The sequence below is a fragment of the Cyrtonyx montezumae genome, unplaced genomic scaffold (genome assembly GCF_038088225.1).
Source record: "Cyrtonyx montezumae isolate F1298 unplaced genomic scaffold, pur_monq_1.0 scaffold_44, whole genome shotgun sequence".
Lineage (NCBI taxonomy): Eukaryota > Metazoa > Chordata > Aves > Galliformes > Odontophoridae > Cyrtonyx > Cyrtonyx montezumae.
In genome coordinates this window covers 1,730,694-1,750,280 of record NW_027072050.1, presented here as the reverse complement: position 1 = coordinate 1,750,280, position 19,587 = coordinate 1,730,694, and the positions used below count along the sequence as shown (strand labels likewise).

Below are 19,587 nucleotides of genomic sequence, written 5' to 3'. Positions count from 1 at the left end.
AACATGGGAATGGAGACATGTATTTCTGCTGGTGTCTTTATTGTATTTATGAACTGAGAGCCTTGATCTATAGGTACATGAGATAAGTGTGTCAAAGCATGACAGAAATGTGGCAGGCCAAGAAGAAAACTTTTTAAATCAGTCATGCCAGTGGAAACAATAATGAAGGCAAATAATAACAAGGGATTATCCAAACGATTTCTGAATTACCTTGGGGCTCCTGTTAGGCTGACGTGCATTTTTTGGAAGTTGAACAAGTATGTATTGCTCACTGCATTCTTGAGCTTCTGGTTCCTCAGGCTGTAGATGAGAGGATTCGCTGCTGGAGGCACCACTGAGTACAGAAATGATACCAGTAGGTCCAGGGATGGAGAAGAGAGAGAAGGGGGCTTCAGGTAGGCAAACGAGCCAGTGCAGACAAAGAGAGAGACCACAGCCAGGTGGGGGAGGCACGTGGATAAGGTTTTGTGCCAGCCTTGCTCAGAGGGCATCCTCAGCACAGACCTGAAGATATGCACGTAGGACAGCACAATGAAAACTAAACATACGAAGATTAAACAAATGCTAAAATAAATAATTTCCATTTCCCTGAGGTAGTCTGACTGTGAGCATGAGAGCCTAAGGATCTGGGCGATTTCACAGAAGAACTGGTCCACAGCGTTGTCCTGCCACAGTGGTATAGGAAATGTATTGGCAGTGTGCAGCAAAGCATAGAGAACAGCAGTGCCTGAGGCAGCTACAGCCATGATGACACAAGCTCTGCTGCCCAGGAGGGTCCTGTAGTGCAAGGGCTTGCAGATGGCAACAAACTTGGTCATAGGCCATGACTATGAGAAGGAAATACTCTGCTGTCATGAAGAAGGGAAAGATAAGAACTTGTGCAGCACATCCTGTGTAGGAGATGGCCCTGGTGTCCCAGAGGGCATTGGCCATGGCTTTGGGGAGAGTGGTGGAGATGCAGTCCAGGTTGAGGAGTGCGAGGTTGAGAAGGAAGAAGTCCATGGGGGTGTGCAGGCGCTGGTCGCAGGCTACGGCTGTGCTGATGAGGCCGTTGCCCAGGAGGGCAGCCAGGTAGATACCCAGGAAGAGCCAGAAGTGCAGGAGCTGCAGCTGCCGCGTGTCTGCCAACGCCAGCAGGAGGAACTCGCTGATGGAGCTGCTGTTGGGCACTTGGCACTTCTGGGTATCAGGACCTGTGGGCATGAGGACCTGTCCAAGGAGTATGAAAGTTAGAGACAGGTCTTTCCAAGGGGGAAATGTTTGTTGAGGTCAGTGATGTAAGCTACAGTTCATGACATTGAGTTTGCCATGAAGGCCTCTGCCTTTCTTCTCTCAAGGAAACAACCACATCCCTGTGAGGAATGTGTTGGTACTGTGGTCACAGATTTTCTTTTAGAATTTGTCAGTTGAAATCACTTCTAATGCAAAAGTACTTGTAGGCATCTGTACAACTGACACAAGAAATGTGTGGGTTGAAAATCAAAGTCGTAGGGATGCTTTTTCTCCTATGGTCTCATCCTACTCATGATGCCCAAAGGGTGCTCAGTGAAGTCAGAAATCCTGAGCACTTCTGCTGCACTCATTGTGAACGGCTGTGATTGAGACCTGGGAGGCAAAGAGATTCACTGCTGCTTAGTGCAGGATAAAGGGAGCTCGTGGGCTTGTTTCCAGTTGCTGTGAAATAGCACAGATTGGAGATGGAAGGCAAGTGCATTCACAAGTTACCTTCCAAAGAAGCCAGACCCTGCTGAGAGAAGAGGAACCGACTGCTCATCACACAACGCCCACCCTTTCTCAAGGGACGTGAGCAAGACCTCATCACTGCGCTTCTTAAAACAGACACCTAACGTCCATTTCACCAACCCCACAGCATTTCCATGCATATAGCATCACTCTGCTTCTTCCCTCAACTTTGTTCTTCAGGCTATGGGAAAGATTTGCATCCTGAAGGTCATATCACAGCTCCGAAGGGCATCAGGGAGATACATCATAACTCTCATTAAGGGAAAGCCAACTCTTTTCCAGCTTCACAGACTGCATTGCCCACATCTGCAGGTACTGCAGAGGGTGACGGACACATGCCTGAGTAGATGTTCCTATACTCTGAAGGAGCTCTGGCTGCAGAGGATCTAACAGCCGTGAGGGCTGTTTCTGGGTAAGGGCTTGCTTTGAAGAAGGTGTCCACGTTAAAGGCAGTTATATGTTTTCTTCTGGGAAATTCTTCCTCTCAAAAGATTAAGCTATTACTTTTTTCTCATTCCCCGATCATATCTCTCATGCCTGCAGACTTTTCACCTGGAAAGTGTTTCCTCATCTTTTCCCTGTCTGAACATACAGACACCAGCTCAGATGCAATGCATTCCTATTTGTTGATCAGAACCCATCCTGTTAGCAGGCACTGTGTAGGTGCATGCTCATGTTTGCAAGAGAGAAAGGGAACATAAGAGAATCTCAATTGGTTCAGCAAGGAAAATACATGCTCATAAGAACAAGAGAGACTGAAAGCATTTTAGGACTCTCAGCTGTGTGCTCAAACATGATATATGATGTTCTGTTTCTCACTTTACATCTTTACACTCCCCTAGAAGCAGAAAATAGAAAAAAAAACCAGCAGAAAATCCCAGTATTGGTCTTCCTTGTGGAAATTCCCCTTTGGTGCAGTGTAGCTGTGAGCTCTTTGGCCCTGGGCAGCTCCCTGGGCAGGCTGAGTGCTGAGCCTGGCAGGCGGCAGAGTCCCTACCCCGGCACGCAGCCCCTTGGGGCACAGCATTGACCCTGCTCTGCATGACAGCCCTGGGCACCCGGCTGCACAGCCTGCAGCAGTCCTGGGACAAGTGTGGCTGGGCAAGGCTGCGATGCTGGGGGAAGTTTTCTGCTGTGTGCCTTGCTTTCATTAGAGACATTCTTCTCCTGAGGGAAGGCCATTTGTAGCACCCATCTTGGTATATGGATGTGCACTTCTAGGAGCTGGTTTGGAAGGTGCCGAAAAATTTTGTTCCCAATGGGGTGCTCAGCACGTGGTACAGCATGGGGAGCTGGAGATGGCAGGCTCGGGTGCTGGGAGCACTGTGAGGAACAGGAGTCATCCAGGGATGGCACTTGGTATCTACAGGGAGACAGTGGCTTTGCACAGGAAAATACAGGCATTAACAATTGGTGGGAGCTGATTTCAGCCCCAGACGGATATCCAGATTAGTATCAGAAGGATAGTTCTGACTAGATAAGGCCAAAGTGGAAGTTAGGAGAGGTGCTGGGGGCAGGAGGGGAGAGTTAAGGCTTTCATTTCATTACCTGAATCCCAAACAGCCTGAGCCAAATGCGTTGCCTCTCGTTCAGATGGAGACCTCAGCAACCTCAGGCAGTCTTTGCTCAGCACTGCAGGACTGCTCCTTGTCATGACAGATCCATCGTGCTCAGCCCAGACTGCCCTGCTCTCACACCGAGGGCTGGGGATGGCCCACAGTGTGGCTCACTGACTGCCTCCTTTCTGTGCATCTTTTTGCTTTTGTTTTTTTTCCTTAAAGGAAAATGTAACAAATAGCATTCCCGAATGAAGAAACCAACTCTTCTACCTGGTAATTCCTCATAACTTGGCTCACAGTGCTTTTTTTTTTATTATTATTTATAACTCTTTCTTTCTGACTGCCAGAGTTATGTCTGGAACATGTAACAACTCTTCTAGACAGAAGCTTAAAACAACAGCTTTGCACAATAACATAGGACCATAAGGTGCTGTTACTGAAACAGGCCCAGGCAAGGCTACAAGACTAAAAGAAGCTGAAGACAGGTCAGCTACTAGAAGCAGATCTTATTTATGATTCAAAGTAACCATGAAACCTCTGCTTAAATAAAAGAAACAACCCCACATCTGATGTAAGCACCCTTTAACTTTCACAGCTGCGTCCTAACTGCAGGACCTCCATCTTTTTTTTTAAACATCAGAGATTCTGAAATTCTTTAGCCACTCGGAACAGGAATAGCCTTGGTATTTATCAGTGAGCATTTATAAATCCTATATCTCTAGTATAGCTTGCAATCCCTGTCTAATGAAATGGATGTGCTTTCTTTTTTTCCTTTTCATATATATGTGAGTGCACAATTTATATTATTGGTAATTATGTTCCTAAACATGCGTTTGGATTCTGTCTGCTTCTACTGAGGCATCACGCTGCTCTCTATCTCCTGAAGCCCATACGAATTCTGGGTCAGTGCTGACTCTCACACAGCCTCTGTTCTTATCTCTGTATCTATAGAGAAATGAGATGCCAGCAGGCACTGTGGACGTGATACAGGCTGGATTAGCAAAAGGGATGCACGTTTTAGCCTACGGAGCAATAGATTAGTTCATCAAAAGGAATCCAATTGTGCTCATCCTGAAACTTTTTCTTGGGTAGCTCTGGTTTCGCTTGTGATGGCCAAGAATACTCCCATTTAATCTCTGTCGAAACCGGGTAGACGTCACCGCAGACCGCAAGCCTCCCCAGCAGCGCCCTCTTGACGCCTCCTCGGATCGCTCAGCTCCGTCGGAGTAGGGTAGACGTGGCCGAACATTGCACGACGACCCTGGGGCGCCCTCTAGGCACCTCCGCTTAGCACGCTCAGCTCCGTCGAAACCGGGTAGACGTGGCCGAAGATCGCACGGCGCCCCGGCTGCCACCTCCGTCTTTGGCCGCCGCCGCTCGCGGCAAGAGACCGGGTCGTCCGTAGCCGGGAAGACGTGTCCGGCGTTCCCTAGCGGGACCGGCAACGAGCAACAGACGCTACCGTTAGAGACGCGCGAGACGGCTGTTGTGTAGACCCGGCCGGCTTTTCGAGACGCAATGGGCAGCGAGATCTCCCAGCCACCATTAGGGAAGTTCGAGACGGATGTAGCCGGGTAGACGTGGCCGGCATTTTTAAAACACGCGCTGTGATTTCTCGCCACCGAGAAGCGCGTTTCCCCCCCCTGGCTGGGGGGCAGGGGCTATTGTGGCTGGCAGGTACCTGGCTCAGTTCTGAAGGAGTACCTTTCAGACAGGAGGATGTCTCGCTTGGACTGGAGGGAGTCTCTTTCAGGTTGGAAGATGTCCATGTTGGATTGGAAAGCTTCTTGTTGAGACTGGAGGGCAACTCACTTGGTCTGGAGGGAGTCTAGATTGGACTGGAGAGTCTGATTGTCAGCTAAATGACTCTCTTTCTGCATCGGGAGATTGTCCCTTTCGGCTCGGAGACTCTCTCGCTCTATTTCAAAAACTCGATGCCTCTCTGGGATAGTATTGAATAAGGCCTGGTAAGCATAAGCCAGACCCCAAATACTTTGGGCCTCCTCAGGTCTCTTTGAGCTGCAACATCCCTGTCTCAAATATCTGCATAAGTTCTCAGGATCTTGCAGGTGTTCAGGAGAAAAGTTCTATGACACCGGTGATGCCCATTTCTCTAAAGTCTCTCTTAAGTCCCTCCAAACTCCCTGCCAGTCTGTATTCTCTGGCTCTGGGGAAGGCTTTCTCAAAGTATTATAAATACAGATACTGATGAAGAGTACGTTCAGGGAGACTGACACCACAGTCATTATGAGCACTGAATGAGCATCCAGAAAATGCATAATGAATACAAAGGAGAGGCCAGGAGTCTGTTTAAAAATCACCAATTCCATAGAGTTAGCAACTCCATCTGGAGTTACTCCCTCCGGAAATGAATGGCACATTGTATACAAAAGCCAGGTAGGTATGTCCATCAGTGTTTATCATATAGAGACCAAGCTCCATGGATCAGACTGGCAAAGTTAATTAAGTCCCAGTATGTTCTGAGCATAACAAGTTAAAAAATGATGAAATGCAGACCCTTTAAGAGCAGTTTAAAAAGAGAAAGCATTTTTTTTTCTTTATTGACACTTTATTAAACTAAGAACCCGCCGCTGTTAGGGCAGCACGAGAGTTTCGCACGATTCCGGGCACACTTGCCTGGAGTCGGCAAGCCACCCATCTGCGCCATCTCCAAGCCGCCGCGGAGCGCTCACATCCTTCGGAATCGGGAAGACGTGGCAGGCGACGGCAAGCCGCCCCAGCAGCGCTCACTAGACACATCCTCATTTCGCTCAGCTACGTCGGAGCTCGGTAGACGTGGCCGAACATTGCACGACGACCCCGGAGCGCCCTCTAGGCGCCTCCGTTTGGCAAGCCCAACTGCGTCGAAACCGGGTAGTCGTGGCCGGAGATGGCAAGCAGAACCGGTGGCGCCCTCTATCTGCCTCTTCGGATCGCTCAGCTCAGTCAGAACCGGGTAGACGTGGCCGAGAATCGCCAGGTGCCCGTGCCACGCCCGTCGCCACCGCTCGAGACAAGCGATTAGATCGGCTGTAGCCAGGAAGACGTGCCCTGCGTTTTTAAAACACACGTGCTGTGATCTCTCGCCGCCGCCGTTCGGGAAGCGCGAGAGGTTTGCCTGATTCCGGGCACACTTGCCTGGAGTCGGCAAGCCAACCGGCTGCGCCATTTGCAATCCGCCGCGGAGCGCTCGACTCCGTCGGAACCGGGTAGACGTGGCAGGCGATGGCGAGCCGCCCTAGCAGCGCCCTTTAGACGCCGGCTCGGATCGCTCAGCTCCGTTGGAGCAGGGTAGACGTGGCCGGACATTGCACGACGACCTTGTAGCGCCCTCTAGGCGCCTCGGCTTGGCACGCCCAACACCGAAGTAACCGGGTAGACGACGCCGCAGAGCGCAAGCCGCCTCGGCAGCGCCCTCTAGACGCCTCCTCGGATCGCTCAGCTCCGTTGGAGCAGGGTAGACGTGGCCGGATATTGCACGACGCCCCTGAAGCGCCCTCTAGGCGCTTCGGCTTGGCACGCCCTACTTCGTCGAAACCGGGTAGACGTGGCCGGGGATGGCACGGCGTTTGGCTGCCACCCTCGTCCGCCGCCGCTGGCGACGAGCGACCGTATCGGCTGTAGCCGGGAAGACGTGGCCGGCGTTCCCAAGCGGCACCAGCATCGAGCACTGGACGCCAACGTTCGAGACTCGCGAGACGGCATTAGCTGGGTAGACCTGGCCGGCATTTCGAGAAGCAATGGGCAGCGGGCTCTCGCCGCCGCCGTTCGGGAAGCGCGGAACGGCTGTAGCTGCGTAAACGTGGCCGGTGTTTTTAAAATACACGCGCTGTGATCTCTAACTGCCGCCATTCGGGAAGCGCGAGAGGTTTGCCCGAGACGGGTACACTTAGCCGGAGACAGCAAGCCACCCGGCAGCGCCATCTCCAAGCCGCCAAGGAGCGCTCGACTCCGTCCGAGCCGGGCAGACCTGGCCCAGGGAACGCCAGCCGCACAGGGAGCGAACTCTGGCAGACGCCATACGGGACGCGCGGTTCGCTGCAGGGCCGGGCCGTCCCGGTCGGAGATCCCAATGAGATCCCTATGAGATCCCGATGAGGTTTGCTCTGAAGGTGTCCACGATAAAGGCAGTTATATGTTTTCTTCTGGGAAATTCTTCCGCTCAAAAGATTAAGCTATTACTTTTTTCTCATTCCCCGATTATATCTCTCATGCCTGCAGACTTTTCACCTGGAAAGTGTTTCCTCATCTTTTCCCTGTCTGAACATACAGACACCAGCTCAGATGCAATGCATTCCTATTTGTTGATCAGAACGCATCCTGTTAGCAGGCACTGTGTAGGTGCATGCTCATGTTTGCAAGAGAGAAAGGGAACATAAGAGAATCTCAATTGGTTCAGCAAGGAAAATACATGCTCATAAGAACAAGAGAGACTGAAAGCATTTTAGGACTCTCAGCTGTGTGCATGATATATGATGTTCTGTTTCTCACTTTACATCTTTACACTCCCCTAGAAGCAGAAAATAGAAAAAAAAAACCAGCAGAAAATCCCAGTATTGGTCTTCCTTGTGGAAATTCCCCTTTGGTGCAGTGTAGCTGTGAGCTCTTTGGCCCTGGGCAGCTCCCTGGGCAGGCTGAGTGCTGAGCCTGGCAGGCGGCAGAGTCCCTACCCCGGCACGCAGCCCCTTGGGGCACAGCATTGACCCTGCTCTGCATGACAGCCCTGGGCACCCGGCTGCACAGCCTGCAGCAGTCCTGGGACAAGTGTGGCTGGGCAAGGCTGCGATGCTGGGGGAAGTTTTCTGCTGTGTGCCTTGCTTTCATTAGACATTCTTCTCCTGAGGGAAGGCCATTTGTAGCACCCATCTTGGTGTATGGATGTGCACTTCTAGGAGCTGTTTTGGAAGGTGCTGAAAAATTTTGTTCCCAATGCTCAGCATTGTTCCCAATGTACAGCATGGGGAGCTGGAGATGGCAGGCTCAGGTGCTGAGAGCACTGTGAGGAACAGGAGTTGTCCAGGAATGGCGCTTGGTATCTACAGGGAGACAGTGGCTTTGCACGTGAAAATACAGAGGCATTTGCAATTGGTGGGAGCTGATTTCAGCCCCCTTGTATCAGAAGGATAGTCTTGATTAGATAAGGCCAAAGTGGAAGTTAGGAGAGGTGCTGGGGGCAGGAGGGGGGAGTTAAGGCTTTCATTTCATTACCTGAATCCCAAACAGCCTGAGCCAAACGCGTTGCCTCTTGTTCAGATGGAGATCTCAGCAACCTCAGGCAGTCTTTGCTCAGCACGGCAGGACTGCTCCTTGTCATGACAGATCCATCGTGCTCAGCCCAGACTGCCCTGCTCTCACACCGAGGGCTGGGGATGGCCCACAGCGTGGCTCACTGACTGCCTCCTTTCTGTGCATCTTTTTGCTTTTGTTTTTTTTCCTTAAAGGAAAATGTAACAAATAGCATTCCCGAATGAAGAAACCAACTCTTCTACCTGGTAATTCCTTGTAACTTGGCTCACAGTGCTTTTTTATTATTATTATTTTTAACTCTTTTTTTCTGACTGCCAGACTTATGTCTGGAACATGTAACAACTCTTCTAGACAGAAGCTTAAAACAACAGCTTTGCACAATAACATAGGACCATAAGGTGCTGTTACTGAAACAGGCCCAGGCAAGGCTACAAGACTAAAAGAAGCTGAAGACAGGTCAGCTACTAGAAGCAGATCTTATTTATGATTCAAAGTAACCATGAAACCTCTGCTTAAATAAAAGAAACAACCCCACATCTGATGTAAGCACCCTTGAACTTTCACAGCTGCGTCCTAACTGCAGGACCTCCATCTTTTTTTTTTAAACATCAGAGATTCTGAAGTTCTTTAGCCACTCGGAACAGGAGTAGCCTTGGTATTTATCAGTGAGCATTTATAAATCCTATATCTCTAGTATAGCTTGCAATCCCTGTCTAATGAAATGGATGTGCTTTATAAGGCGGGGTTGTAGTTAGTCCTGGGAAATCTGGGAGGCTGCATGGGGTGGGTGCCTGGCTTTTCTTACAGTACAGAAAGCTTTTAAATACTGAGGACATTGGTATTGGTGTATTACAGAGTGCACTGGCCTTCTGTCCCTACTTCTAACTGAATGCTGCTATCAGCTACACTTGTGGTACAGGAGGGAATACTGTTTCACAGCGCACACATAGCACACAACTATTCTGCATTTGCCACGACTTCGCAGGGATCCCCTTGCCAACACAGAACTGAAAGGTTACAGCGAGCTGTGTCCTGCGGCCTTCAGCTTAAGGTCAGTAGGAGCACTCGCTGCTCCAAAAGCTGCAGGACCTGACCTGGGGCAGATAGCTGGCAGTGCAGCTCACTCAGACAAGCAGCCCTCAGGGCTGTGCTCTGATGCTGCAGCAGGGAAGCCCTCAGCTGGAGCAGAGGTTATTCCCTGTTGAAGAAACTTACAGTCTGCAGCCTGACATGCAATAGTATGTCCCAGATTTAGTGAACCCTCCAGGAAATGTGGCTTCATTGCCTGCAGTAAGAGACTTACCTTGCCAAGGGCTGTGAGAATTGTTCCTGTGGTGAGCTCTCAGCCTGCTTATGTGCCACACAGCCTGAAAGCTCTCTTCCTTCTCTTCTCTCCCCTTCACGGGCAGTTCAAGTCCCTAGCCCAGCTGTGTGCTGCACGAGTGCTGCTCCTGGGCACAGCTGTCTCTTTGCAGCACTGCCCACTCATAGAAGCTCCCAGGTGCCCCACTCAGCAGAGGATGTGATTTCTTCTTCCCAGTCATCTCCCCTGAGATGTCCTGGGGATTCCAGGGCTGACAGCTCCTGAAAGGCAGCGGGATCATCACTGCAATACATACTTTCAAGTCAGATCAGTTAATCACCACATGTCCACTGGATTCCAGGAGCATGGTTGGACACGTCTGCACATGAGTGAAGCAGATGTCCAATCTGGAAACCTCTGCTCGTGGCATGTATGACAAAGGGGACAGATCAGGACAGGGAGGGGTTGGCTTCCCTTATACAGCCCAGTGATGCAGCTCAGGCAGTGCAGACATAACATTACACAATCATAGAATGGTTCAGGTTGGAGGGGACTTTACAGATCACCTAGTTCTGGCCTCTAACCACAGGCAGATTTGTAAACCATTAGATCAGGTTCCCAAGGATCCCACACAACCTGGCCTTGAATCTCTCCAAGTTTGGATGGTGCTTACAGAAATTTGTCCTATTACTATCAGATACTCTCATCCTAACTCTAGGGTTAGGCACCTCATCCACTGATGGAAACCCTGGGGTTGAAATTGGATTAAGTTCCCCACTGGACTCTGGCACTCAGGAATCCTCTTAGTTGAGTTCAGATGTGTACAATGAGGTGTCTGCTTGTGATCCCCACATCCAATCCTTGGTCTTTATTCAACAGTAACTCAGTCGCTCACACACTACTCAGTGATGATGAAGGTGCATGGGGTGCTGGGGTGCTGTGTGCTAGTGCTTGCAAACTGTGGTGGAAAATCTCTGAGATAGACACCTCCTTCCTGAGCATCAGTTGGAGCCAGAAGGAGGTATGCTTGGCCATCCTAAATGCCACCAGAACCCTGTGCCTTTTGCACCTATCCCCACGGAGCATGTAGTGTTATTCCGCTGACCAAATGGATGAGCTCACAAAAGAAGACCCAGATCTTCCTCTCTGCTCCATCTGTGGCATACTGTGGAGTTGAAGGCATTACAAAGCTATGAAACATCTCCATTCTTTCTGTGATGACACTTGAGTTTGCTCTGGGCTCTCATTTTAAAGGCATCAGAAGAAGCCTAAGGAGATGTCTGTTCCCAGTTGACAGGAAGGTGGCAAAAAAGGTTGTTCCAGTTTTAAAGAAGAGCAAGAAAGAAGACCTCAGCAATTAAGACCTGTCAGTGTCACTTCAGTGCCAGGTAAAATTATGGTTAAAGTGATGTAGGGAGTTATTGAAAAACAGCTGTTTTTGGTCACAGCCAACTCTGGTTCACGAGGGGAAGATCCTGTTTAACTTCATGTCCTTTGGTGACACGGTCACCCATGTAGTTGATCAAGGGAAGCCAATTGATGTTATATGTTAGGATTTCAGTAGAGCATTTGTTTCTCACATTATCCTTCTGGAAAAATGGTCTGGCATATGGAGAGATAGAAATGCACTGTGAGACGTGAGCGTTTGGCTGAAGGGTCAGTAAAATAACCCAGTGGGTTATTGTAAATGGGGTTCCATCAGCTTGGCAAGTGGTCACTAACAGGGATTCGCAGGGCTGTGTTTTAGGGCCACTTCTCTTTAATGTTTTCATCACTGGCTTACATGAAGAACTAGAAGAGTTTTTCAGGAAATTTTCTGATGATTTTGGATCGGGTGGAGCTGTTGACTCCACTGAAGGTGCATAGGCCTTGCAGAGAGATGTGGATGACTTAGAGAACTGGCCAATCACCAACTACTTGAAGTGAAACAAGAACAAGTGCCTGATTCTGCAGCTGCGTAGGGGCAACCCTGGCTGTACTCACGGAGTAGGGTATGGGACAGGATATTCTAGGATTCTGTGATTGTGGATATGAGCACGGTGATGTTGGAGTCACTGTGCTGTCACAGTGCACAGGAGCTCAGTGACAAGAGCCATGTGACAACAGTCTTGGTGGTATGGACATCAGTGATGTCAGAATTACTGAGTTGTTGCAGTGGTCTGTATTACAGTGATGCCAGAGTCACTGGGCTGTCACAGCAGGCAGGAGTGTGTTGATGTTGGAGTTACAGCACAGAGATGCCAGAGTCACAGTGCTGTGAAGGAGAGACAAGGAGTGATGACACATCAATACAGACTGGGGGCTGATCTGCAGGAAAGGAGCTCTGCACATGAGTTAGCATCAAACATGGCATCCCCAGAGCCAAACTCTCCCAGTGAGGTTGTGGTGCCTCCACCTTGGGCCTGAGAGATCTGAAGTTCAAAGATTCATTGTGCTTGACTACTTGTTCAGACTGGGCCCTTCTCACATCCAAATCCTGTGATGAGGCACATTGCCCATGTGGGAATTGGGCCTCACAACATCTTGCACCCCACGCAGAGAGCTGCTGTTCCCTTGTCTTTCACTTGATATCACACAAACCTCCATCCCTATGCCACAGGAAGCTCCCTGAGCCAACATGAGGGACAGGATCTCCCTTTCAAGGCTCTGGGGATCAGGGCTCGGCCTTTCTGCTTCGTGAGATAACAAAGGGTTTTCTCAGCATCACAGCCACCATCACAGTCCCTTTGTCAGCCTGTAACCTTGGCTTCCAGTGATCTGCTCCAACAAGTCCCTGGAGAGGCTGTGTTGATAATGGCCCTCCGTGGGGCCTATTATTACTCCAAATTCACTGCTACTTCTCACTTTAACTTCTTGAGCTCTTTCTGCTAACTTCTCTCTGCATTAATGGACTCAGCAGCAAATTTCCCCTGGGGCCCATTTCAGTCCAAGAGCCCTCGTGTGCCCTGTGCCTTCCTGTCATCTTCTTCAAGTGTTCAGAACTTGTACAGCAAGTTGGAGAAGTGTATGGAGAGAGCCTAAAGATGAAGAGGCTCATGAACATCTAATAGGCCAAATTGTTTATTTAATTACAGTCTGGCTTCAAAAAGAATTTGGAGCGGCACTCAGCAATGGTTGTTGATCCAGGATGTCCCCGAATGAGTTTGTTCTGACACTGTGCAGACAAACATCCTCCTCAACTTTCCCACCCCATTTCTACTCACATTGGCCCCATGGGAAATGCATGACTTTTCCTCTGAAGTCACCCTCTCAGTGTTAAACCTCCTTTGCACGGACTCCACCTTGCTTTCCTCAGAGAACCAGCTGCACATGGACAAAGAAAGATTTCTTTTTTTGTGAACAAACAGAAAGGAACACGATGCAATTGAATGAACAGTAAAAGAGTCTTCAACTGCATGCCATGTCCAAGCTGCATCTCATAAAGCTTGTCTTTCACAGGGAACATTTGTATAAGAAATGAGTTAGACAGAGATAGGAAGGGATAGATATAAATACAGTTAAGGAGTTGTCAGAAGAGTTCATTTGACTTTGGATAGATGGATGGAGCAAGTTCCAAACTCCCTGATGGTCACGAAGCAGCCAGGGAATTGGGAGGTATCTGAGTGAAGACCAAGCAAGGGATGGGGGGAATCTGGAGAGCAGTGGGAAGAGCATGTGTCCAGATGACCTGCTGAAAACACGCTCTGACTTGTGGTCATTTATTTTTTTATTCTTTTTTGCAATGTTACTGACATTAGCATCTTTCAGACTTACAGCTTCAAAAAGGAAAGAAGATCCATTTGTGCCTTGCACAGAGCCCGGTGCCCCCAAAACATCCTGCCCAGAACTGCCCATGGCAGCCCTCGGGGTTTGCACTGACTGAGTCACGCTGTGTACCGATCTCTTTTCATTTCCTCAGATCTTGTTTTAGATGGTCACATGCAGCACAGGACACTTCATGCCCTGTAAACATCTGCTCTCTTCCCATCAGCAGTCAGCCATAGGGTCCCATGATAAGCCAGGCTGGAAGAGAACCTGGGGGATGTCTGCAGCCCAACCTTTCAGAAAGAGGGACACACCAAGTTGTTCAGCATTTGCACCTGATGGATTTTGCAAGCCTCCATGAGCAGAGACTGCAGAGCCTCATTGGATTACATGCACCAATTCTTGTATCAGCTGGGTGTGAAAAAGGTGCTTTTCTGAAGCACAGGCCAAACCTCTCTTTTATCTTCCAACACGCACCATGGGGAAGGGCCTGGCTTTGTGCTCTCCATCACGTCCTCCAGGTTCTGGCAGGCTGCAGTGAGATTCCATTCAGCCTTCCCTTCTCCAGGCTGGACAGGCCCAGGTCCCTCAGCCTCTCCTCACACGTGAAGTGTTCAAACCCAGTCCTCTTGTTTGAGCCTTCCCAAGCCCCGTTCAGCTTGCTGACATCTTTCTTGTCTCGAGCATCTGAAATGGGAAGGCACTACTCTGGGTATTGCTTTCTCTCCTTCCAACCCAAGCCATTCAAGGATTCTGTGATTTATGTCAGTCTCTTCCAACTCCGGATCCTGTTTCCTTAGGTGCTCGGAGTTCACCTCTTCTTGCATCAGCATTTCCCAACTGTCTCTGGCACATAGGATACCAAGAGGCCCAATCCAACTGATAAACAGTGAGATCAGGAAGGAAATGAGTATCAGTGATTTTTCCATGTCCTGTCTCACCAGGTTCCTTGCTCTGTTCTACTGTGGGCCCACAGTCTCCCTAGCCTTCCTTTTCTTGCCTACACATTTCTTTAAGCTCTCCCTCCCTTTGATATGCCTGGACACGTTCAATTGCAGTGGAACTCTAGCTTTGCTAAACTCATCTCAGCAGGAACACTGGGAAAAATCTCTGCATTGCTCTGTTTGGGTTTGATCAGGGCAATCTTTCCCATTCCTGCAGGACTTCTGATATTGCTGCTTGGCTTTCTCTTCCTTGGAATGGACTTTTTCTACTTGGAAGTTCTGGTCCTTAGGTAGATAAGAACTTTTTTGACCCTTTTCCCCTCAGAGATTTACCTTGCCTTCCGGTATTCCACAGACACTTGAAGAAGCCAGGCTGTGTTCTGCTGAAGCCCAAAGTTGTGAGCTTCTCTTTTGCCCTCCCTACAGACACCTGAGCTCCACCATGCCATGGCCACTGCAGCCCAGGACGCCTTTGACCTTCACATTCCTCACAAACCCTCCTTGCTGGTGAGTATGAGATCCAGCAGAGCACCTCTACACTTTAGTTCCTCTTTGGCTTGGTCATGAAGCTGTCAGACGTGCTCTTCAGGGATCTTCTGCATGGCTTATGCCCTGCTGTGCTGTCTCTCCAGAAGATGTTGGAGTGAGTAAAGACCCTGACTGTGACAAGGGCCTCAAAATGTGAGGCTCCTGTTTGTCTTTTTAGGTCCCTTTCCTCTTGTTCTTCCTGATCAGGAAACCAGTAACAGGCACTGCTGGTCTCCTCTTTAAGCCATTTCCATCAGTTCACAGTAAGATCCTCTGCCCTCTCAAGGCAGAGCTCAGTGTGCTCTCACATAGAGAGCAGTAGCCTATCCTTGTCTTCCTTGACCACCCCCTGTGAAGAGTCCTTATCCCTCTTTTTCATCGCTTCACAGGTGGGAACCATCCTGCCATGTTTCTGTGATCCCAGAAGATTCTAGGTCTGCAAATGCAAAAAGATTTCTAGCTCAAGGAGTTCATAGTTTTGGTGTTCTCCTTAGTGTAAAGACACTTTAGAAAGCTTTCCATTCCCAAAGCATCACTGGATATACCGTGGCTGGATCCTGTGTCTACACAATGGTAGTGGTGCTCAGAAGGGGGCACGTGGGCAATAGAGCCATTGTGGGGCTTGGAGCTGTCCAGCCAGCACCAACACTCCTAGGGCATGGCTTTCCTGAAGGTGCTGTGCTGCATTTTGCCAGCTGGCTGTGGGTGTGCTGGAGACCCCAGGGAACTGCCATTCAAAAGAGAGCCCAGAACAAACTCAGGTGTCATCATTGAAGGAGCGTAGGTGTGTCCTAGCTTTGTAATGCCTTGAACTCCAGAATATGGCACAGATGGAGCAGAGACAATGACCTGGCTGTTACGTTGAGCTCATCCATTCGGTCAGCGGTATAACTCGGCATGCTCCAAGGGGACAGGTGAAATATGATACTCTCAGGTGTCCTAAAATCAGAGCTCTGATGTCATTTAGGATGGCCAAGAATACTCCCATTCACATTTGGCTCCCAGCTAATGCTCAGAAAGGAGGTGGCTATCTCTGAGGTTGTCTACCACAGCTTGCAGGCAGTGTTGCCCACATCTAGGAGCACCCCAGGCACCTTGTTCATCAGCAATTGTCTGTAAGTGAGCAAGTGACTCTCCTGAAATTTTTGCACATGGATGGTGGTGAGGCTCTGGAAGATTGCCCAAGGAGGTGGTGGATGCCCCAACCGTGGAGGCATTCAAGACCGTGTTGGATGGGTTGTTGGACAACATGATCTGGGGCTTGGCAACGCTGCCCATGGCAGGGGGGTTGGGAGTGAGTGACTTTAATGTCCCTTCAAACCTAAGCCATTCTACGTCTCCATTATGTGTGATTCTGTGATCATCCAGCAGCCTTTCAGAAGCTGTTGGCCATGGAGACTCATGGACATCTCCAGGGAGATGGGGAGAAGAAAATCACATCCTCTCCCGCTGAGTTGGGCTGGTCCCCTGCGACACAAGGAGCTCATACAAGCGGGCAGAGCTGCAAAGAAACAGCTGTGCCTGGGAGCAGTTCCTGTGCACCACGTATTAATGCTGGGGGCATGATCTGCAGGTGACAGGGAGAAGAGAGAAAGGAGAAGGAACTTACAGGATATGTGGGATGTGAGCAGGCTGTGAGCTCACTGGAGCAGCATCACTAACGGCTTTTAACACCGTATGTCAAGTAAGTGAAGTCAGTAAAGCAAAACTAATTGCACAGATTTTGCAATGAGAGGTCTGAGTGTAGACAGGGTAAAGATATGGGATGTGGGAACTGATTTTCTCTGAGGACGGTCTTGATTTGTCATTATCTTCTGCACTCCTATCAGCAACTCCACGCCCAGGAACAGCAGAGCAGATGCCCAACAGGAGCTCCATCAGTGAGTTCCTCCTGCTGGCATTGGCAGACACGTGGCAGCTGCAGCTCCTGCACTTCTGGCTTTTCCTGGGCATCTACCTGGCTGCCCTCCTGGGCAACAGCCTCATCAGCACAGCCATAGCCTGCGAACAGCGCCTGCACACCCCCATGGACTTCTTCCTCCTCAACCTCATCCTCCTCGACCTGGGCTGCATCTCCACCACTCTCCCCAAAGCCATGGCCAATGCCCTCTGGGACACCAGGGCCATCTCCTACGCAGGTTGTACTGCACAGGTCTTTTTCTTTTTGTTTTTGTTTTCAGCAGAGTATTCCCTTCTCACAGTCATGGCCTATGACCGCTTTGTTGCCATCTGCAAGCCCCTGCACTACGGGACTCTCCTGGGCAGCAGAGCTTGTGCCACCATGGCTGCAGCTGCCTGAGGCACTGGGTTTTTCTTTTCTCTGCTACACACTTCCAATACATTTTCTATACCACTTTGCCTGGGCAATGTTCTGGACCATTTTTTTGTGTGTGAAATTCCACAGATCCTCAAGCTCTCATGCTCGCAATCAGACTACCTCAGGGAAACTGGATTTACTGTGGTAAGTGTTCTTGCCGTATTTGGGTGCTTTGTATTCATAGTGCTGTCCTACGTGTACATTTTCAGGGCCGTGCTGAGGATGCCCTCTGAGCAAGGCCGGCAAAAAGCCTTCTCCATGTGCCTCCCTCACCTGGCCGTGGTTTCCCTGTTTGTGGGCACAGACTTCTTTGCCTACCTGAATCCCCCTTCCCTGTTCTCCCCATCCCTGAACCTGGTGGTGTCATTTTTGTACTCAGTAGCGCCTCCAACATTGAACCCCCTCATCTACAGCATGAGGAACCAGGAACTCAAGGATGCAGTGGGGAAAATGATGGCAAGGACACATTTCAGCAGGGATTAACTTCTCATCTTTCTCTACAACTGACTCACTGTTGTTCCTGTAGCAGGCTCATATTACGCATTTTCACCTTTAAAATGCTTATTTATTTCTATTAATTGATACTTTTTTTTTTTGTTCATATATATGTGTGAGTGCACAATTAATATTATTGGTTATTATGTTCCTAAACATGCGTTTGGATTCCGTCTGCTTCTACTGAGGCATCACGCTGCTCTCTATCTCCTGAAGCCCATACGAATTCTGGGTCAGTGCTGACTCTCACACAGCCTCTGTTCTTATCTCTGTATCTATAGAGAAATGAGATGCCAGCAGGCACTGTGGAGGTGATACAGGCTAGATTAGCAAAATTAGCACGTTTTAGCCTACGGAGCAATAGATTAGTTCATCAAAAGGAATCCAATTGTGCTCATCCTGAAACTTTTTCTTGGGTAGCTCTGGTTTCGCTTGTGATGGCCAAGAATACTTCCATTTAATCTCGGTCGAAACCGGGTAGACGTCACCGCAGACTGCAAGCCGCCCCAGCAGCGCCCTCTTGACGCCTCCTCGGATCGCTCAGGTCCGTCGGAGTAGGGTAGACGTGGCCGAACATTGCACGACGACCCTGGGGCGCCCTCTAGGCACCTCCGTTTGGCACGCCCAACTGCGTCGGAACCGGGTAGACGTGGCCGGAAATCGCACGGCGCCTCCTCGCAGCCTCCTCCGTCCGCCGCCGCCGATGTTTGCGACTAGCGACCGGATCGGCCGTAGCCGGGAAGACGTGGCCGGCATTCCCTAGCGGCACCGGCATGGAGCACCGGACACAAACGTTCTAGACGGCTTTAGCAGGGTAGACCTGGCTGGAGTTTCCGAAACGCACAGGCAGCGAGCTCTCGCTGCAGCCGTTCCCGTTAGCGCGTTACGGCTGTTGCCGGGTAGACGTGGTCGGACATTGCACGATGAAATCGTAGCGCCCTCAAGGCGCGTCCTATTGGCACGCCTACGTCGAAACCGGGTAGTCGTGGCCGGAGATGGCAAGCAGAACCGGTGGCGCCCTCTATCCGCCTCTTCGGATCGCTCCTCAGTCAGAACCGGGTAGACGTGGCCGCGGATGGCACGGCGCTTGGCTGCCACCCTCGTCCGCCGCCGCTGGCGACGAGCGACCGGATCAGCTGTAGCCGGGAAGATGTGGCCGGCGTTCCCAAGCGGCATCAGCACTGAGCACTGGACGCCAACGTTCGAGACTCGCGAGACGGTATTAGCTGGGTAGACCTGGCCGGCATTTCGAGATGCAACGGGCAGCGAGCTCTCGCCGCCGCCGTTCGGGAAGCGCGGAACGGCTGTAGCTGCGTAAACGTGGCCGGCGTTTTTAAAATACACGCGCTGCGATCTCTCGCTGCCGCCATTCGGGAAGCGCGAGAGGTTCGCCCGAGACGGGCTCACTTAGCCGGAGACAGCAAGCCACCCGGCAGCGCCATCTCCAAGCCGCCACGGAGCGCTCGACTCCGTCCGAGCCGGGCAGACCTGGTGTCATGGTTTTATGATTTTTGGTACTGGTATTCCACATCATAACATCATGTAGTGCATTTAGAGTTAAAGAGTTAATGCTCCAGCTCCGTGGACCATCGATAGTTCCAAGTATGCCTGTCTCAGAAGAGAAGAAGAACTCCATTCCCCAGAGGACTTTGCGATGCTTTGCGTTCTTAAGTGTTTACGCTCAGAGGGAAAGATAAAAACTGTCTG

The 19,587-nt window shown here is 50.3% G+C and overlaps 2 pseudogenes; one reads left to right on the top strand and one right to left on the bottom strand.

The window, feature by feature from the left end:
- Positions 1 to 206: 206 nt before the first annotated feature.
- LOC136055540 (olfactory receptor 14C36-like) lies at positions 207 to 5,071 on the bottom strand (annotated as a pseudogene).
- Positions 5,072 to 16,926: 11,855 nt separating this feature from the next.
- LOC136055539 (olfactory receptor 14C36-like) lies at positions 16,927 to 18,643 on the top strand (annotated as a pseudogene).
- Positions 18,644 to 19,587: the final 944 nt, after the last annotated feature.